The sequence below is a fragment of the Pelodiscus sinensis genome, chromosome 1 (genome assembly GCF_049634645.1).
Source record: "Pelodiscus sinensis isolate JC-2024 chromosome 1, ASM4963464v1, whole genome shotgun sequence".
Lineage (NCBI taxonomy): Eukaryota > Metazoa > Chordata > Testudines > Trionychidae > Pelodiscus > Pelodiscus sinensis.
The window spans coordinates 309,061,375-309,081,982 of NC_134711.1; the positions used below are offsets into that span (position 1 = coordinate 309,061,375).

Consider the following 20,608-nt stretch of genomic DNA (forward strand, 5'->3'; position numbering starts at 1 on the left):
TGCCAGTGGACTTTATATTGATACACACACATACTTTACAGCTTTTCCCTCACATGCTGCCAGGCACAATTATAGATGGAAACATCAAAATGCTGTCAGATAATTGACAAACCTATCAAAACACTGATGTTCTACATTTGCAAACCTGTGTGTCACTGCTTGTCCAATTACAAAACTGCGATCGCTTTTTAAGTAAAAACAGCAATTACAAAAACCTATTTACTGAAGATTTATATCAGGGTGGGGGAACCTAAGGCCCGGCCCCCGGCTTGCCTGGATCCAGCTCCCGAGGCACAGGCCCTCTCCCCGCAGCATTGGGGAGTCCATGATGGTGCTCCAGCCCCTGTCACTTTCTTGTGGGGCTGGAACATACAAAATCTATTAGCCTGGGCTCCCATAGGCCCTGATGTGTGAGGGGAATGTGGAGAGTGTCTTTCTCCCCAGAGACCATATCAACAGGGATTTGTTTTTTATTTTTTATTCTTCTTTTTTGTTTGTTTTCCTTTTTTGCTTCTCACTTGTGTGCGGCCCCCGACTGATTTTTCTGTGGGTCAGCAGCCCCCGACCAATGCTCCCTCTAAGCTGCACAGCCACACAGCTTCACAGGCGATTAATCAGCCCTTCCCAGTCAATCAACTCTGTGCATGGAGCTCTGAGCCTCTGACTGGACCGGGCTGATTAATCGCCTGGGAAGGCGGCTGCTGTGCAGCTTAGAGAGCACACTGCCCCCAACCCAAAAAAAGGTTCCCACCCCTGATTTATATGGATGCAACAGAGGTTACTGATTCCCAACATGTATTTATCATATTTTTTTTCCTTACATCGCTGCTATTAGAGAATAAAATGGGGCCTTGCCCTGAGGACCCTTCAATCTGAAGATTTCATCTAGGGAATACTTTCTTTTGCAGTCCATACTATATTTCCATTGGATTTTGATTCAGCAAAACAACTTTGCTCAGGTCCACCATGACTCAGAAGAAAAGTTAAATACACTTACATTCCACTGAACATTAATCTCACACTTAAATGTTTTCCTGAACTTGACTTGGAGTCTCTCCGTTGACTTCACTGAAAATGTGATCAGTTACTTATATGGGTAGTCCTATTGATTTCAGTGGCATAGGTAAGGAATGCTCGCCTACCTAAAATTTGTTCAGGATTAGGCCCTAATATAGGAAAAGGAGTCAGTGAAATGTTGAAATTACATTCTTTTGTTTGTAATCATAAAGGAACCTCATTCATTCTGTCTAAAACAGAAATGAGCAATAATTTTTGATGGGGGCCACTCCAAAAATGTGGTAAGCGATCAAGGCCTGCAATTCTATAAGAACATAAGATTGGTCATTCTCGGTCAGAACTGATGTCCATCTAGCTAAGTATCCTGTCTGCTGACAGTGGGCAATGTCAGATGCCCTAGAGGGAGTGAACAGAGCAGGGAATTATCAAGTGATCCCTCTCTTGTCATCCATTTCCAGCCTCTGAGAAACAGAGGCTAGGGACACCCTTCCTACCCATTCTGACTAATACGTATTGATGGTTATGATATTAATGAAGGAGTGTGGAGTCTAGAGGTTGGGGGCAGAAGGGAACTTGGTGTAAGGGACTGGGATTCAGGAGCGATTGTGGGATCTGGGAAGAATTTTAAAGAAGGGGGTTATGACCTAGGGCAGGGGACTGAGGTTCACAAAGGGGGTGCAGGGATTTGGGTTGTGACCTAGGGCAGAGGATTGCAGAAGGGGGGCAGACCCCCCCAACTGGGGAGGTCCAGGTTCATCTGCTCCCTGGGCTCCCCAGCCAGAGTGAGGAATGGAACAAATTGTGCACTTTGCCCTTGCTCCCTGATGAAGGGCAGGACTGTAACAAGGGCGAGGCGAGTGAGGCATTTGCCTTAGGTGCATAGCTGAGGGGGGCACAGAAAAATAATATAGAAAACGAATTATTTTAAGATAGCTACTTATTTTAAGACAGTGCAGCTTCTCTCCCCTGCCCATTAGCATCAGCTGGCCCACAGTTTACATGTCAAGCTGCACATTGCCACTCCGCAATCCAACAGACACCAGGGGGCGTAATTTTATATTCTTGCCTCAGGCGCAAAATTAGTAGTTAAGGCACTGATGAAGGGAAACAGCCAGCAATCAGGGTGGGGGGAGCTTCAGCCACCCCCACCCGACTTAATGGGCTCCTGCAGAATGGGAAGCCCAAGGCTGGGGCAGACCCAAATGTGGAGAAGGGCATCCCCCCAGCAAGCTTGCCTGGTGATTCTATCACTAAATGTGGTGCTGCTAACTCTTACCGGTTAGGTGGAATTATTGAACAAACAGGCAAACAGACACACACAGTCTCTCAAATGCATAGATGATCAGACTGGATGATCACAGTGGCCCCTTCTGTCCCAATAATCAATAAATGAATGCTCTAGAATCCATTAGCATCCCTTACTGTAAGGTAGATGGCATTATCTCCATGAGCTTTCTGCACAGTAACAAGAGAAAGAAAAAAAACTTAGAAGATACCAAAATGTGATTGCAAAACAATTGGCAAGGAGATTTGGTGGCAGGTGTAGTACCAAAACCAAATATGAATGTATTATTTGAAACGAGCTATATTTCAAATTGATAATGCCACTGTAACTTTTTTCCTATTAGCCTTTAGCAGGGGTGGGCAAGGGGCTGCCATTGAGTCACATCTGGCCCGCCAAGCCATCAGATCCAGCCCGCAGCTACCTCTCTGGGACCCTTAAGTACAGTACAGCAGCAGCTGCTTTAAATGTGGCTGTTCTATTCTGGGAGCAAGGAGGGAGGCTTTGCGCTCTGTCCCATCCCTCAGCAAAGTCTCTCAGCTCCCATTTGCCAGTTTCTGACCAATAGCAGCTGAGATATTTTGCTGGTGGCAGGGACAGCCAAAAAAAGCTTCCTCCTTCACTCTGTTCAGAATGAAGCCATGTGGGGCAGCTTGTGACTGCTGCCTTCAGGTTCATGCAGGGCTGCTGACTGGGAGCTACCTAGGTAAGTGCCTCCCAGCTAGAGCTTGCCTCTGGCACCCACACTCTCAACTACCTGCCCAAGGCCACATCCAAACTCTCTGTACCCCTTTTCCCCCAGGTCACAACTCCCTCCCAGACTCTGCACTTTCTCCTATACCCTCCCCCAGGCCAGAATCCTCTCTGGAACCCATACCTCCTCCCTGACCCTGTACCCCATTCCCCTGCCCCAAATCATCACTCAAACCCTATGTATCCCCTTTACCCTGGTCACAACTCCCTCCCAGACCCTGCACCCCATCCTAGAGCCCCTCCCTCAGGCCAGAATCCTCTCCCCTCCTGGACTCTGTACCCCAAGCCTCTGCCCCAGATCACTGCCCCCTCCTTCACCCAAACTCCCTCTCAGACTCCACACCCCCTTCTGCACCCCCATCTCCTACCCCAAGCTCCCTTCTGCACCAAACCTCTGTCCCAGACCCCAAACCCTTGAAATGAAGCCCTTGACTACTTGCCAAAATCTTGGAGTTTTTATTAAAAATTATTGCTCACCCCATCCTTGAATGCACCTTTTCTATCTTTAAAGACTAACAAGATGGTTTATTCTAAGAAGTGGCCCTGCCCCACAAAAACTCGAAAACTCATCACCTAATAAACCATCTTGTTAGTCTTTAAAGTGCTACATGACTGCTTTTTTTCTTTTACTAAGATCAGACTAACATGGCTACCTCTCTGTTACTTTTCTACCTTTGTTAGCTTCAGCTGGTCATTTTCTTTTATGTGCCATGTGGTATTGTTTATTTTTATTCATGTATATTATTTATATTCTATTTATATTATTTATTATAAGTTTATTTCTCTCTTTTTAATATATCCCTCCATCCACAGCAATTTACTCACTCTAGGTCCTGGTACAGCACTGCAGACGTTTTGCCAATGACATGAGTGGGAGTAGAATCAAGCCATTAACTCTTTCTTAGATGTGTGTAACCATCTTTTGTTCTTTTCTTGTAATGTGAATCCTTGTCTCTTTTCAAGCTTCCTTCTTGCACCTCCTTCTTTAAAATAAATGTCCTCCTTCTCCTCCTGCTCAGCCCATGCCCTCTACCCTGTGTGAATGAACAGACCATTAAAAATTAGCTCCACTGACATCAGAAGATCCATAGGTCCAGGGAGCTGTTGCCCAGGAGTTGTGATCAAAGTGCACACTTTGTATTATTTGTACTTATTTTCACTTTCAGTCACTAGCTTCATGCCACAGGCCTAAACAAAGTGGACATTTAAAAGTGAACATGCTCAAGTTCTCTCACTGCTGGAAGCGGTTTAGAGAAACTGACAAGCTTCCCCCATGCTGTGCTGCTGGTTTCATGCACAGATTCATTTATTGTCTAGATATTGGAAGCATTGGAATTCAGCGCTTTACTTCATTCTCAGAAACATTGCTCAGTGCTCTTAAATAGATGCAATCTGATGGGTAGTTCATAGCTGGAATTAAATCTAACTGTACGTGGGCTTTGATCCAGCAAAGCTCTTAGACAACATGTTGTCAGGACTGTTCCCCATTCTGGCACTCTGAGGCTACATCTACACTGCAGGAAATTGTCGGCAGAGGCAATGCAAATGAAGCGCTCATTACCATTTAGTGCACTTTCATTTTCATAGTCTCTTCCGATCTGTTTTGTGTGAGAGTGTGAGAAATGCTAAGAAGTGCTTCATTTGCATTGCCTCTGCTGACAAATTCCTGGAATGTAGACGTAGCCTGAGTACAGAAGATGGGGGCCCGCAAGGGACCTTAAATACCTTGCTTCTATAGACTCTTCTTACAAAAACTCCCCAGAGTCACAAATTTACTGACTGGGGCGTGGCTGCCGCCATCAAGTGATTTAACCCTGAAAAACAGGAAGGAACACTTAAATTCTTTCCCCAGGGGTACCCCAAGCTCTTTTGCCCAAGAGATCTTGAAAAAAGAAGGAAAAAGCACAGAAAAACAAACTGTATCTTTGATAGCTGACCTCCAAGGCTAGGCAGACACACAGAGACTTCCTGTTACATTTCAGGACACAAGAATCAAATAATCGCCATAAAAAGATGCTGTTATTAACAAAGCAAAAAGATATACTTAATAGAGCATACTTGGCTTCTAGGTAATACAGAGCAACTAAGAAAAGAACAGATCAAAAACACAAAGACTCATAGTTCTTCGGGCCATAACTTAAATGGTGAGTGGGGAGGGAAGGCATAGATTCACACAGAAAAGTTTAATGAGACAACCAAAAAAAGAAAAATACCTTGATCACAACTAAATACACATTTTCCCTCTACTCACAATCTGTGCTGATCTGTACTTCAAGGGCCAGTTCACTCCCATGTTCAATATTTCTTATAGGCATGGTAATTCTGATTACTGCATCTGCTTTCTCCAGCCCTTACCTTAGAATTTTTTTCACAAAGAAAGCAGGCAAGGTATCTAAATACAATTCACACTTATGCACTATATCCCCATTTGCTCTTCTGGCCCCCCGCCAATACCCTTGCTAGCTACCTGAGTTTAACCCCTTAGTCACCATGTGCTGGCCAGCATTCCTCCTATCTATAACACATGTGCACATCTTTAAGCATGCAAATAGTCCCACTGAAATCAAGTTATTATGAACTTATCAAAAACAACTTGATGACTTATTTGATTGCTAATGGGATGGGTAACCTATCATCTCCAAAACATTCTCCAACAGCCCAGCCAGCAGTGGCAGGAAGGTATTATCTGATGAGTATTCAGGAACCTACATTCTGTGAGATGAGTTTGGGGTTACATTCCAATTTCTAGGGTACAGATAGCCATATTGTACTCATTGCCATTGCAACTAGCACATTTTATCCCTTTCAGAACAGAAGCAATTTCACGTCTTTCCCAAGATACAAGCTCCTTGGAGAATTTGAAATGATTGTTTTGACATCTGATGTGGGGATTACACTATTTCAGTTGATGTAAATGGGCATTGCTCCACTGGTGCCAAAAGAGTGATGCTAATTTTCACTGTCTGACTATATAGTACCCATTGTACATACTTTGTGCCTGATTTTGTGATCCCTTGTTCAAGAGAGCAATCCCATTACCATCTGGGTGTAGGTTGTAAGCACCTTGAGGTAGAGTTGATATCTTCTATGTTTTGTGCAGAGCTAGGCAGACATCAGGGGCTCTGCAAATAAAAATAAAGCTGAAGAAGGAATAATGAACTTGAATTCTCCTTGATTTTTCTACAAACTTTACCATTTAGACAGTATCTTCCAGAATACAATACTATCAGCTGAAATCCTGGCTACATTCAAGTTGATAGCAAAATTTCCATGGATTTTAATAGGGTCAGGATTTCATCCTGATGCTCATTATAATACAAAAAAGGAGAGCTAAATTTCAGCATCAAGTGTGAAATGCCTGGGGTTTCCCAGCTTCGAATCTTGACAGCATTGATTCAGTTCATCATTCTTTCAAGGCAAATACGACTGTCTTGCATGCACATTAGTCTATGGAACTTTTCAGATGGAGCATTTAAAACCTCTGTATACAAAGGTATTTTTTTATTGAAGTGGGCATTTTGTCCTTGACCAAATCATCCCCTCTCTATTAATTATGAAGTTAGGTATTGCTAGCCAGCTTGTTGTCCTCCAGCCCAGAGATGGGTACAGTCCAGATGCGGATGAAGTGATTTCTTTGCAAACAGAGATGATAGAGTGCTTTAAGATTCAAGGAACTATAACAATGAAACATGTAGCTAAATCTTTATTCAAATATTATAAAGTGATCCTTAAAATAAGTGTTTTTAAGATACTTGTAACATGCGTAATGTTTTTGTGATGGTTTTTAATTATCTTTCCAATGTAAACAGCTATTGTTTACAACACCCAATTCCTTAGTCAGAGCCTGATTAAATAATGTATCAAGTTCTCTCATTGTTTGCATGTCTTTTCTGCTGTATTTCTCAGATCATTTTTCTGATTACTATAAATTTAAATTGTTTGAACACAGAAATATTGGATTTTAATCTTGAAGAAGTTTTTTTTCACATTTGTGGGATAAATCCTGATGAACACTGTTAATGAGGGAAGGCCCAGAGTCTGTTATGGTCCAGTTCTGTTATGCTTACTTACACTGCAAACTCCCTTGCTGCACAAATATCCCACTGATATTAATGGGATTATTACTATTTATTTATCTTAGTTTAGTGTCTAGGAGCCCAAGTCAAAGACGAGGACCCTATTGTGTTAGTGTCAAGGGCCGGGGTTGCCCCCCCCTTTTTATAATAATTACCACCCCACTGGCGGGGTGAGGGGTCCGGGCCCTCCCTCTCTCCGGACCCCGACCCAGGGCCCTAACGTCAGGAGTGGGTCTCCTGACGGTAACAGGCGGGGGTTCTGCCCCCAAACACGCCCATTCCCGGGTTCCACGGCCCGCCCTGGGTCTGTTTCACCCCGCCGGCCTGTTATCGGCCAGCCTCCTGTCGCGGGCGTCTTCCCTCCTTACCTCTTGCACCGCTCCTTCCCCCCCCCCCCCGCCCGTCCCCATGGCTCTCTTTATCCCGTTCCCCACCATCCCCGGCCGATGCCCTCACTTCCGGGCGCGCCTCCCTGGGCGCGTCCTGAGGACATGCCTCCGGCTCCGGCCTCTGCCGCCTTGGAGCGTCCGCTGCCGCGGCGGCGGTTCCCTCACCGCCCGCCGTGGTTTGCCGCGCTTGGAAGTGGCAGGGTTGCTTCACCCCGTCGCACTCCACCTCCGACCCCAGCTGTCCCGGCGCGCCCGCCACCGCAGCGGGGGTTTCTTCACCGCCCGCCGTGGGTTGCCGCGCTTGGCAGTGGCGGGGTTGCTTCACCCCGTCACAGTTAGACAATGTACAAACACAGAACAAAAAGATGACTTCTACCGTAAAGGGCTAACAAGAGGCAACAAATGGATAAAGTGGAGTTTGTGGAGTTCAAGGAAGCAATGAGAATATATTGGTTAGCATGATGCGCTGTACTCTCTAGACACCAGCAAACTAACTGTTAGCATTTTTGGAGTCATTGTGCTAAATAAGGGATTTAGGCAGGTAACGATGAAGTTTAAGGATGTTCACAGGTACTAAGCTGGTGAGACACTAGGAGAGAAAGCAATTGGGCAGAAGAGACTGGATTCATGGGCTGATTGGCAATGACCATTGACAGTTTGATAGTCAATGAGAGGTGGTAGGCTGGGTAGAGACTCTGAATGCCTTGAAAAGGAAAACAAGTAACTTATGTTCAGAGATGACCCTTACCTGCCAATAGTGTGTGGGGGCAGAGGGAGGGCAACTGCTTATAGGATTGTAACTAAGCTTATGCCCCCACTATAAGAATTGTTCCAGCAATCCTGTCCTGAGGTGACACAGATTAAACTACTGTAACTGTTTTATTTAATAACACTTAATACCATTCTAAAGTGATAGGTGCATGGATGGAAAACCACATCAAGATAATAATGACCTTTTTGGAAGTTGTGTAACCTAAGGGAGAAGATGAAAATCTCTGCCACTACTGACTGAGTTACATTCACAAGAGATATGCATCTACAGCTTGAACCTCTCTAATCCAGCACCATTAGGACCTGACTGGTGTCAAACCGAGGGAAATCAATCGTATCTAGCAGCATTACCAACACGTCCACTGATTACTGGGCTCTTAGAAGACATTTAAGGATAAATTATAGCTAAAGAATAGCAGAGAATACTGAGAGCCAGGACAAGTGGCTGTAAACAAACTTTATGGGAACACAGGAAACTTGGCCACACCCAAGACAAGTGGACATCTGGCTAACTAAAATCATGCTGAACCACAGATGTTGCCAGACTAAAGAGGTTGAACCTGTATTCGACAGATAGAAATATCTTGAGTTTCAGACCAGTGAGTTGTTCCTACAAGGAAAAACATAGCTGCAGAAGAAACCCCCACTAATAATGAAGAGCTAGTAAAGTCATAGAATTCTCAAATAATGGTATATTTGCCCACCAGAATATTGATTCCCATACTTACATGTATAAGAGACTGTTCTCTGCATCTTGACATGACAACTTTAACTTGTTACCCTGTATCAATGTGTCAGGTTTTCTGCATGAGAGGACGTGTCCATAGAACATAAATGTTGGCAAGGGTGTGTCTTATGTTTTTCATAGAAGCTATATTTTAATCTCATGTAGTGCCCATGGACAGTTTTTTTGCATACTTATTTCTTCCATATTTTGGTATTAAAATAAAAAGTTGTACCATAGTCATACCAAGAGAACAATACTGTAGGAATTTGTAGTTCCTCAACACAGTTTCTAGATGCTAATCATTTCCTCATTTGCATTTTACAACTGTAATGGGAGTACATCCAAAGTTTGTATGGCAATTAATATGCTCACAACAGTACTAATTTTAGAAAAATCTGTTGACCAAATACACTCTGGTAGCCAATGTGTTCTGCCAGTGATCACAGGATATCAAGTACTGAGTACAGCACCAATCTATTCTTCTGAAAAGAAATTAGGAAGTAATGAGGTGTGTCTTCATAAAAGTGAATTATATTTCAGAATTACATGGCTCACTGTGGCAAGCATTGATCTCACTTTGTTGTCATACAATTTACAAGTTGTTTATGTCCTATTCGGTGATAATATAACAATGGCAATCTTATGGTTGCATTCAATTTTTGGGGCACTGGTGGCAGGAAAGTACAGCAATGCAATAATAAATAGACAGCTTGTTTCTAACCTCACGCTTGTTTGTTTTTTGTTACCCCGGTTTTTACTGGTGTTAGTGAAAGGGGAATAAAGACCAATTAGTATAATTAATACATCAAACTGCAGTGGTTATGGTATTGTTGCTTAAGTTGTCTTTTGTTTAAGCTGATGGGGTCATATATTGTGCTGACTGGTGCCCTGTCCAATACCATTCACATCTGTAGGACACATGGGGAAAGTCAATGAAGAATTTCACTCTTCCCAGTTAAGATTGTTTCTGCAATGACATAATCTGTCATTGGCCCACATGCCAGGTGAAATTCAGTGTAGGTGTACAGGTTCATTCTATGTGATCACAATGCAAAATGGAGGCCTCAATACATCCTGTATTAGTTTTTGCAATATGAAAACATATGGAAGATTTAAAGAATGTCCTAGTTGTGAATGAAATTTTAGCAAAATGCATCACTCAGCTTCACTATTTTGTAAAATCATATTGTGGATAACATATTAGCACCTGAAACATTCTGTATAACACAACTTTTATCAATTAATAGTTGAACAACTGCATCTACAAACCAGGGTTCCTATTTAGCACTTTTATGTACTAACAAAATCCAAAGGCTAAAGTACAGTAATCACTATTTAAAAGAAAGCTGCTTAATATGGATGTTATTTTGGTCCATTTATTGTGTGTACTGAATTGTCTTGCTAAATTATAGAAAATTACATCCCATGATTTTCATGTTGCCTTTAAATTGCTTTATATGAATCTCCCAGTTCATCTTTGATTTTATTTCATCGCATTGTATCCTTTGTATTAGCTTTACAAAACATTATTGTTCATTGAACATCTCTGGTTTATGATAATTAGCTTGCCACAGAGTCTGATGATGAGCATGCTATTGTCTTTGATGCAAAACTCTTCAAAAGAGCAAGCTCTGTGACTTTATCTGGCACTGTTATTTGTAATAGTTAATTGTGCTGGCCTACTGAAGAAAATTGATGTTTTCCAAAGTCCATTTCACTGGAGCAGAGAAGAAGCTTTTATGATAACTGGCACCACTGCAGAAAAAAGCAGTGGAATAAATGGTTCATTACTTTTTAATAAAAAAGAAACTGAATAAGACAGAGTCCTCCTGACTTAATCAACTACAAATATTGTACAATTGTTGTTTGGAGTAAAGACAGTAAAACACATGTAGAGATTGTTGTGAAAACTGTCTCAACCTTGATTGGAGTTATCTAAGCCATGGCACTCTTTAAACCAGTGATAGGGAACCTTGGGGGATGGATGCGACTGATTTTTCTGTGGGTCAGTGGCCCCTCACCAAAAAAGGTTCCCCACCCCTGCTTTAAACACTATTACAACCAATGAAAATTGTCTGTGATCTCACAGCTAAATTTGTACACAAACATAGCTAATTCTGTGCTTTGTGGGAACTTGCATGATTCTTCTTCCCTGAATTTATAGATAGACCCAAACATAACCCCTCGCTCCCAAGTTCCTTCAGTTTGGGGGAGGATCTGAATCCTGAAGCTCAATCTCTATTTTGGCTTTGGGCTGAAAGATCTGAACCAAAAATTTAAACCCCTTAACAGATTTTGGTAGGCATTTTATACCTAGCATGAAATCATAAAACAGTTGTAATTGGAAACAAAATGTCAGCAAATTAAGCAGTTTAGATAAGTCATTACAAGGTAGCAGCGAACATAAGGAAATTGAAAATATGTTGATATCAACACCCACAGGTACTAAAGGTAAAAAAGTTATGGAATTCTGTTTGTTTCCCTCAGGCATAACAGGAAGATTGTCCCAGATTAGTTACTGCAGATGAGATCTTATTGCTATAGAAAAGAGTATGACTAATCAATAGTCTTCTTCTTCTTCTACTTGGACTGTTGCTAGTTGATTCTATACTGTTAATGTGCAAAATTTAGTTAGAAACTATTGGAATTTCAGATATGTATAAATGGTGCTTCCACATTTCAGAATGCTTCAAATGGTCCTTGAACTGTTGTCAGCCGACGGTCAGGGCAGTGAGTCCCTTATGACCGGCTGAAGTTCTTTTAAATTATGCTTGGTTCTGTTACAGCAACTGAAGGAGTCAGGTTAAAGCTTAAACAGTTACTATTTTATTGTTACAGGGTAAACTTAGTTGTTAAATGCTACTGCTGTGTTACAGATAACACAGCCACTACAAAGGACAGGACAGAAATTACACTAATAAGTCACTTACAGGTACCATGAATCCCTTTTGGTTCTCTGAGCTCTTATTAAATGCATGCAAAATAGACACATAGCAGGTATATATTCTCACCCCTGCGTTCCAGACTTGGCGTGGCCAGCGTCTTTCTCTCAATCCCTCGGGAAGAAGTAGGGTGAGGTTGGGCGTCCCACAGACCTCGGGAGACAATCAATACCTGCCAGCAGGTATAGATGATTGGAGCTCAAATGGGGTGGGCTGCTGAACCTCTTTTTATACCCCTTGGGTCATGTAGGCTTCTTCCTGGTCTCAAGTGGCCAATTAGGAAAAATGGCTTTGAACACCAAGTTTCCCACGAAGGGTGCAAAGCATAATTTACACCTGGGAAAATGCAGACAATGGGCACCTCTGGTATGTGATGGGCGAAGATTCCTCTCCTGGGACAGTGCAGGCGTGTCAATTACTGGTACTAGCCATCAGGGCGACGGGAGGCCCCGGGTCGTCAGCTAGCCCATTTACTGTCTGGTTTCTGTTTATGGTAGAGTCAGGGACAGGCAGCACAGCTGCGTTCCCAGGGCATCAAAGGCTGACTGCCTTTCTCTTGCTCTCTGGGGGGGGAGGGAACAAGATGGGGTTCGTGGAAAAACAAGATGGGGTTTGTGTCTGGCTACAACTGTCCATAGAAATAGAACTGTCTATTCCTCCACTGACTTATCACATGTCCTGTACCAGTGTAACTCACACACCTAGGCTACGTCTACATTGCAGAGTTTTTTCACAAAAATGTTTTGTGCAAAAACTCATGGAGGGTCCACACTACAAGCACATTTTTGCACAAGAAAATTTACAGTACATCGTAGGAAGAGAGGGCTTTTTGAGCAAGAGTTATTCCTCTTTCTATGAGGAATAAGCCTTTTTGCGCACAAGCTCTTATGCAAAAAAGTGTGTGTGGATTGCAAAAAGGGGTTTCTTGTGCAAAAACAGCCTAATTGAAAATAGCATGGGTGCTCTGATGGCCATTCTGTTAATGGCCATCAGAACTTTCTTGCACAAGAGCGTCCATCAGTGTGGACGCTTTCTTGCACAATAACTGGCTGAAGAGCCTCTTCTGCAAAAACGGTGACTCATTAGGTATACAAATGAGGCTCGGCAATATTCCATGGTTAGCCTCATTTGCATATTTCTGCTGAAGAAGCCGCGAGTGTAGACATAGCCCTAGTGTGACTCACTGTCCCATGCAGTGGCACTTAGACCCCAGCAACAGATAAAAACAAGAGACCTCTATGGCATGAACTGAGAGCCTGCTGGCTTTTAAGCTCCAGAGGTCCCAGGTTCAAATCTTCTTGGTGGCAGTCACACCAGCACCTTTGCAAAAACTCTCTCACTTGTATTGTAAACAGTTGTACAGGGAAAATGCTGGCTGTTCCCTCTGGGCAGCCCATGCTGCATGGGGAGTGCGGGGCCCAAACGGCCACTTGCTCCTCCGCGGCAGCCCAGCTGAGCAGTGCAGAAGTCGGTTGAGTGGCACAGAAGTCAGCCGAGTGCCACGGTGGGAGGCGAAAGGGGGCAGGGCGGCGATGTGTGGTGTGACAGCAGCTCCAGGCCCCGCCCCCTGTCCATGAATGTCACCACCCTGCCCCCCTTCACCTCCTGCCGTGGTGCTTGGCTGACTTCTGCGCCATTCAGCCTGGCCGCCGCATGGGAGCAAGTGGCACAAGCGACTGTTTGGGCTCTACAGTCCTTTTGCAGCACGGGGAGTGTGGAGCCCAAACGGCTGTTTGGGCTCCGTGGTCCCCTGAGTGAGAGGCAGGAGGGGGAGGAAAAGAGAAAGAGAGAGGCAGGAGGCAGAGGAGAGCTGAGAGAGAGGGGGGGAGGCAGTAGGAGGAGGAGAGAGAGAGATGGAGCGAGAGACGGAGGCTCAGGAGAGAAGACCAACGTAGAGGAGAGACCTGGAAATCCCATCTTATGATGGGCTAATTGGCTAGTTTATAATAGTAATAAAAATTAAAAAGTGTTTTAATTGTTAAAGGAGAAGGTTGTACTCAGAAGTTTTTTGTGTGAAAGGAGTCGCCAATACACCTAGTATTTAGAGTTTGAGAACTGCTCGATTAGGCCCTTAGTCCCTTCTTACTGCCAGCCCCTACTTTCTCTTCCAACACCTGTCCTGATTTCTGACACTATCTCTCTGCAATTCTGGTACTTGGCGCGTTTAATTTACAATGACTGGTATACAGGGGTCCAATGGAAAGGGCCAGTGCAGGGATGGAAGAAAGCGCAGAGGACAGTTACAGGAAACAGAATGAGAATGGATTTGATTAAAAGTTAAAAGAATGGAAGAAAGCTCATGCTGGATTGTGGGAGTGAGGCCTCAGTAGGGTCAATTAAAATTTGGATGAGGAGAACTTGTAAATGCCTGAATGGAATCTCTCATCCTGGTATTGTTACCAAATGCTGCCCTTCAAAGAAAGGTTTGGTTTTTCTTTTTTCTTTTTGTAAGTAGTCCAATTCCTTAAAATGCCTTTTTGTGTGTAATACAGTATCTGCTTGCCTTGCTGCTATGTATATAATAATAAGCAATAGTTTAGTAAAGAGCAGTATATCTTTGTGTGTGTTTGTATGTATGTTTTTGTATTTAAGAAAGCAAGGCCTGAGTTGTCCTCAGAATGGGAACAGCATTCTGCTCATTGGTATGCAAACAAATGCACCAAGGGTATGCGAAATTCAGAAGCAAGTGAGATGTTTGTTTTGTTCTTTTGCTTGCCAATAGACATTGTGCTCTTCCAGCTCAAGCCAAGCTATTTTATTGCTATTCTGGTGTCTGTTCTCTGGGAACAAACACAGAGGACTGGATGCATCTCTGTGTACTTATAATTCTTTACAAGCCAAAATCGTAGGAGGACAGCTCAGGGAGAGATAGAAGCTTTGTGTCTTTCCTTAAACTGTGTGTGTGTGTGTTGCACTTGAAAACACCACTGAAAGTCGGGCAATTATTTTTATGCCTATGCTTTTATGCTTTATATCGGGTATCATGAGTATCTGCTTTGTTACCTCCATTACTCAATGGCTGTGTCTACACTGGACCCCTTTTCCGGAAAAGGGATGCAAATGAGACAAGTTGGAATTGCAAATGAAGCGGGGGATTTAAATATCCCCCACTTCATTTGTATAAACATGGCTGCCACTTTTTTCCGGCTCGGGGCTTTGCCGGAGAAAAGCGCCAGTTTAGACGGGATCTTTCAGAAAATAAAGCCTTTTCCAAAAGATCCCTTATTCCTGACTTTAAGAAGAATAAGGGACCTTTTGGAAAAGGCTTTATTTTCCGAAAGATCCCGTCTAAACTGGCGCTTTTCTCCGGCAAAGCCCCGAGCCGGAAGAAAGCGGCAGCCATGTTTATACAAATGAAGTGGGGGATATTTAAATCCCCTGCTTCATTTGCAATTCCGACTTGTCTCATCTGCATCCCTTTTCCGGAAAAGGGGTGCAGTGTAGACACAGCCCTTGTGTTTGTGAGTCTGGGGAGAGAATTAGTGGGATATATGGACTGAAGTTTTTTCAGTGTGCTGATGACTCCCATCTTTATGACTCTATCTCATTTGATGCATAGTACAGCTGAGCATTGGGGCCAATAATAGATGACATCGAGCCAATGAAGCCCAGAATTAAGAAGACAGGTGTTTATAATGGATTGGGGAAAGCAACTCAAGTATATCAACAGCATCCATCGATTGAGACAGTTCTTTCATCCAAGTTCACAGCTCAGGTGTCTGGCTGATTGTTTCTAGAGTAATAAATGGGATCAGACATCAGCCTGGCTTTTTGTACATCTTCACTCCAGCTAGGAGTGTTGTGACCATCTCTTTCGGATTTAATCCTTGCTATCATGATCCATGCCTTACCTCACCTCTGCATTGGCTACTGGCCACGTGCTCTGGGGGACCTCCACTTAAATTCAGAAGTTGAAGCTACAATACAAAGCATCAGCCCACTTCAGATATTTCAGTACCAGCATTTGATGCCTGTGCTCTATGACTGCCCTGGCTACCTACAGTCTTTAGTGTGGGATTTATACATTGTTTTTAAGCTACTTAAATGGCCCATGAGTCTTCAATCTGAGGGAAAGCCTCTCTCACTATGCTGTAGTGCTGAAGTAGAGTTCTGCACAGAGTGTCAAACTGCAACTCTCTTGGGGTATGTCTATACTACCCTCCTACTTCGAACTAGGAGGGTAATGTAGGCATACCGCACTTGCAAATGAAGCCCGGGATTTGAATTTCCCGGGCTTCATTTGCATAAGCCGGGTGCCGCCATTTTTAAATCCCGGCTAGTTCGAACCCCGTGCCACGCGGCTACACGCGGCACGGAGTAGCTAGTTCGGATTAGGCTTCTAATCTGAACTAGCTGTACTCCCGGGGTTCGAACTAGCCGGGATTTAAAAATGGCGGTGCCCGGCTTATGCAAATGAAGCCCGGGAAATTCAAATCCTGGGCTTCATTTGCAAGTGCGGTATGCCTACATTACCCCGCTAGTTCGAACTAGCGGGGTAGTGTAGACATACCCTCGGTCTGTAAGGATGCATCTTCACTGCACCATTATTTCGAGATAACTAGCATTATTTCAAAACAACAATCTACACAGCCATTCCATTATTTCGAATTAATTTTGAAATAACAGACAGCTTATTCCAAAATCTATAAACCTCATTCTATGAGGAATAATGCCTATTCCAAAATAGCTATTTTGAAACAAGGCACGTGTAGACACTCCACTGCTGCTATTTCGAAATAGCTCCTCACCAGGGCCATTCTAAGGTATTCCTCACCAGTGCCTCCTGGGCTCTAAATTGAGATAGCACATCTACATTAGGGGTGCCTGCCTTAGACTAATTTTGAGGCTTTTCTGCAGTGTAGATGTGCTATTTTGAAATAACTATTCTAGAATAGCTTATTTTGAAATAAGCATGCAGTGTACCCTAATCGAGTGGGCCTCTGGCAGGGTGTTCTCTATGAGGGTCCATCACCTTTGCTTTCTACCTGACTAAGGTACTTATAAATCCCCCACCTCACAATCTCAAATGTATTTATTTTTATTACATCTCTAAGAGCTGAGCAAGTACTGTTATCCCCAGTTTACGGATAAGGAACTGAGGCACACAGAGGCTAAATAACTTTCTCAAGGTCACACTAAATCCCAAGTTCATCCCTTTTCTCCTGGTCTGAACTAGATGAATTGTTGATCTTCAAGGTGCGCTATAATATCTATGTCTTTGTGTAACTGCCTGTGGGTGCTCGGCTTAGGCTGTAGAACTCCCTTGTTCTTCTCTCTGGCTGTAAGTGGCCTTAAGTGCTACTTCATGGGACTGTGAATCACACTAGGGCTACATCTACGCTGCAAGGCTTTTGCACAAAACCAGCAAGGAAATCAAGAGTAAAACAGCAGAACAGAGGGCTTTTTCCGACGTAGGTAAACCTCCTTTTACAAGGCACAACTCATTTTTGCGCTACAGCTATTGCACAAAAAAGCAAGTGTGGATGCTCCAGATGCTTTCCTATGGGAAAAAGCACAGGTGCTCTGATGGCCATTCTGTGAATAGCCATCAGAGCTTTCTTGCACAAGAGCATCCATGCAGTGTGGACGTTCGCTTGTGCAAAAGCACATCGCTTTTGCGATGTGGTTTGAGGTGTGGACGTGCTCTTGCACAAGAAGTTTTTGCACAAAACTCTTGCACAAAAGGCTTCTTGCGCAAGAAGCATGAGGTGTAGACGTAGCCTCAGTGTATAAATTACATTTGAGCAGGCCTTGAGGACAGCCAGCATGCCTGGATGGAAGTTTTCTCTAGGGAGTTTCAGAGGAGGGATATTTCATAGTTTTAAATGTGTTTTCTCTGCCTCTCTGTTTTATTCTTATGAATGGGGAAGGGGAAGAGAGGGAAATGTGTCACTGTTTAAGTTTTGCAATGCTTTTGTATTGATTTTTAAATTATTGCAAAGGCACCTAAAACCTATGGATTGAGCTGGATTATGCTTCCGTAGATAGCCATATGCAATTTCAGCAATGAGAAAGAAAGAAAGAAAGAAAGAAAGAAAGAAAGAAAGAAAGAAAGAAAGAAAGACACAACATTCTTATCTCTTCTACCTGCCCCACTTATTTTTATTCTTTTCTCATTTTCTTCTTGCAAACACATTTGGTAATAAAAACCAAAAGGAGACTGGGGCTGTCTACACTACAGAAAAGCTGCCATGTCCAGAGAATGCATCCGCTTTTTCAGATTAGTTTCTGGAAAAGTGGGCACGGTCTTTCCTCATTTTATGAGGAATAAGGGCTTTTCCGAAAGAGGAGGTTTTTCCCACATTTGGCCCCGTGTAGAAAGGCCAAATGTTGGAAAAGCTTCTCCGAAAAAAGAATTAGAAAAAGGTACGCAAATTGCGGTTCGCAATTTGTGTACTTTTTTCCAAAAAATAACTGCAGTATAGACATAGTGGCTGTGTCTAGACTGCATCCCTTTTCCGTAAAAGGGATGCAAATTAGACACATCACAATTGCAAATGAAGCGGGAATTTAAACCCCCCCCCCACTTCATTTGCATAAAAATGGCTGCCGCTTTTTTCCGGCTCGGAGCTTTGCTGGAAAAAAGCACCAGTCTAGATGCGGATCTTTTGGAAAATAAAGCCTTTTCCGAAAGATCCCTTATTCCTCTTAAAATGCAGCCATTTTTATGCAAATGAAGTGGGGGGGGATTTAAATCCCCGCTTCATTTGCAATTGCGATGTGTCTAATTTGCATCCCTTTTACAGAAAAGGGATGCAGTCTAGACACAGCCAGCCTGTGGATAGATACCCTCTTCCTCTCCCCTGAACGCAAACTAGTGGGAGAGCCACCAACCCTACTGCCTGCGTCCCTACTTAGGAGCTCATTAGTGGTCTTTAGCTAAGTTCTGACTCTCAGCAGGTTATGAGGTGATGGCATTGTTTTTGTCAACAGATATTTACACTAATTTGGCTATAATCACGGTTATGCAGTATCCTTCATCCAATCTTGCCCATTACTATTATTTGTGAAAATACACAATTTGAATTAAACTTGAATTAAACCAAGAATTTGGACACAGAACAGCTTTAAGCATGTCACTTTATTTTGAAATGAAGATCCATAAAACCAAAGCTATTGTCACTCATTCTGAGTCACTGTGACCATCCTATCTGGGATGCATTCATGTGGAACAGTGCCTCTGGGCTGGTGTCTATTAGCTCTTCTCTTCATAGTCAGTGCTTGGGTTTCTTTTTAGTTCAGAGGTTTGACGTGGAATGTAAATTTCCTCAAAATAGATCACGATTTGATCTGTGTGTTGTATTTTTGCCATGAATTGTAGGACTGCATTTTAAAAGCAAGACATCCCTAGAAATGGTATTTAAAAATCAGACATCAAATACCTGACATTTCAGGGCAAATTGAGAATCCTGAATCGTTCTGGTTTGATACTTTTTTGCACCATCAAATCAACATCTAAAATCAATGCTGAGCTTTATCATTTCTCTATATCTCATTTTTCTGACAGCTCAGCTCTCCAGATCAAGAACTTACAAGTGCAATAGTCATTGTTTCAGTATGAATTTCACCTATCTCTATGGTGTATCAATGCTTCATCTGAAATTCATGTATTAATGCATGATAGAAATCTCATTTATTTTTTGAGAAAACTGTCAAAGACTTACGAGAAACCTTTCAAATCAAGTCTGCACTGCTAACATGCAATGAATTTCTGTTATAAATAATGACATTTTATTAGCTATTTAAGCTATCTATTTTCACAAGTCATACAAGTACTATATGCTCCAATGCTCTGGATTTTCCAACGGTATGTTTTAGAATTCTTTAACTTTTAAGATAAAAAACAATATAGACTACAGTACTCCATTTTGTATAGAGCATATGAAATTCAGCCTGAATCCCAATGAAAGAAAGAAAATAAGAAGTGTAGTCAGAAATGTTTTCAGATGAAATTTGAAAAAAAAAGACAATTGGTGAAGCACAGAGATACTGAATAACTGCTTCAGAAAAGATTTCTCACGAGGAGAACAGAGTGGAGATACTAGAGGAATAGAAAGAGAAGAGAGGGAAGCAGAAATAGGGTACGTCAACTCTGCTAAACTATTTCAGGATACCTCTGGTATCCCAAAATAGCTACCCCACATCTTTTGAATGCATCCGCTATTGCGAAATACAGCAGACACGCTGTTTCAGCATCCCTGTAAACCTCGTTGCACAAGGAATAAGGGATGTCTTGAAATAGTATTTTATTTCACAATTTGACACTGTGTAGATGTGCCAAATTTCAAAATAGCCTATTTAGGAAAAGAATCAAAATAAGATATGCAATTTGCATAGCACAAATTGCATATCTTATTTTGAGATAAGGATGCAGTGTATACACACACATAGATGCAGAAATTCTTCTCTCCCTTTCAACCTTTTTATACTTCTGTGAATGGAGTCATTCTAGAATTACACTATTTGAAAAGTGGTCAAATCCTGACCCTGTTACCGTAATGGCAAAATTCTTATTGACTTCGGTGGGGCCAGAATTTCACCTCTGGTCAGCGAAGTAAGTTTGATCAAGCTCCTGGTGGATTTAAAAACAAGAAAGGCAATTAATCAACTTGGTTATTTGTTGATCAGTTAGGAAATATGACAGTTATTTG

The 20,608-nt window shown here is 42.7% G+C and overlaps 1 protein-coding gene across 1 annotated transcript in view; it reads left to right on the top strand.

Annotated features, from left to right (window-relative positions):
• The window catches only part of GRM5 (glutamate metabotropic receptor 5), a 228,858-nt gene that overhangs the window by 91,613 nt on the left and 116,637 nt on the right, over nt 1–20,608 (top strand). The gene's annotated exons all lie outside the window — the stretch shown is intronic.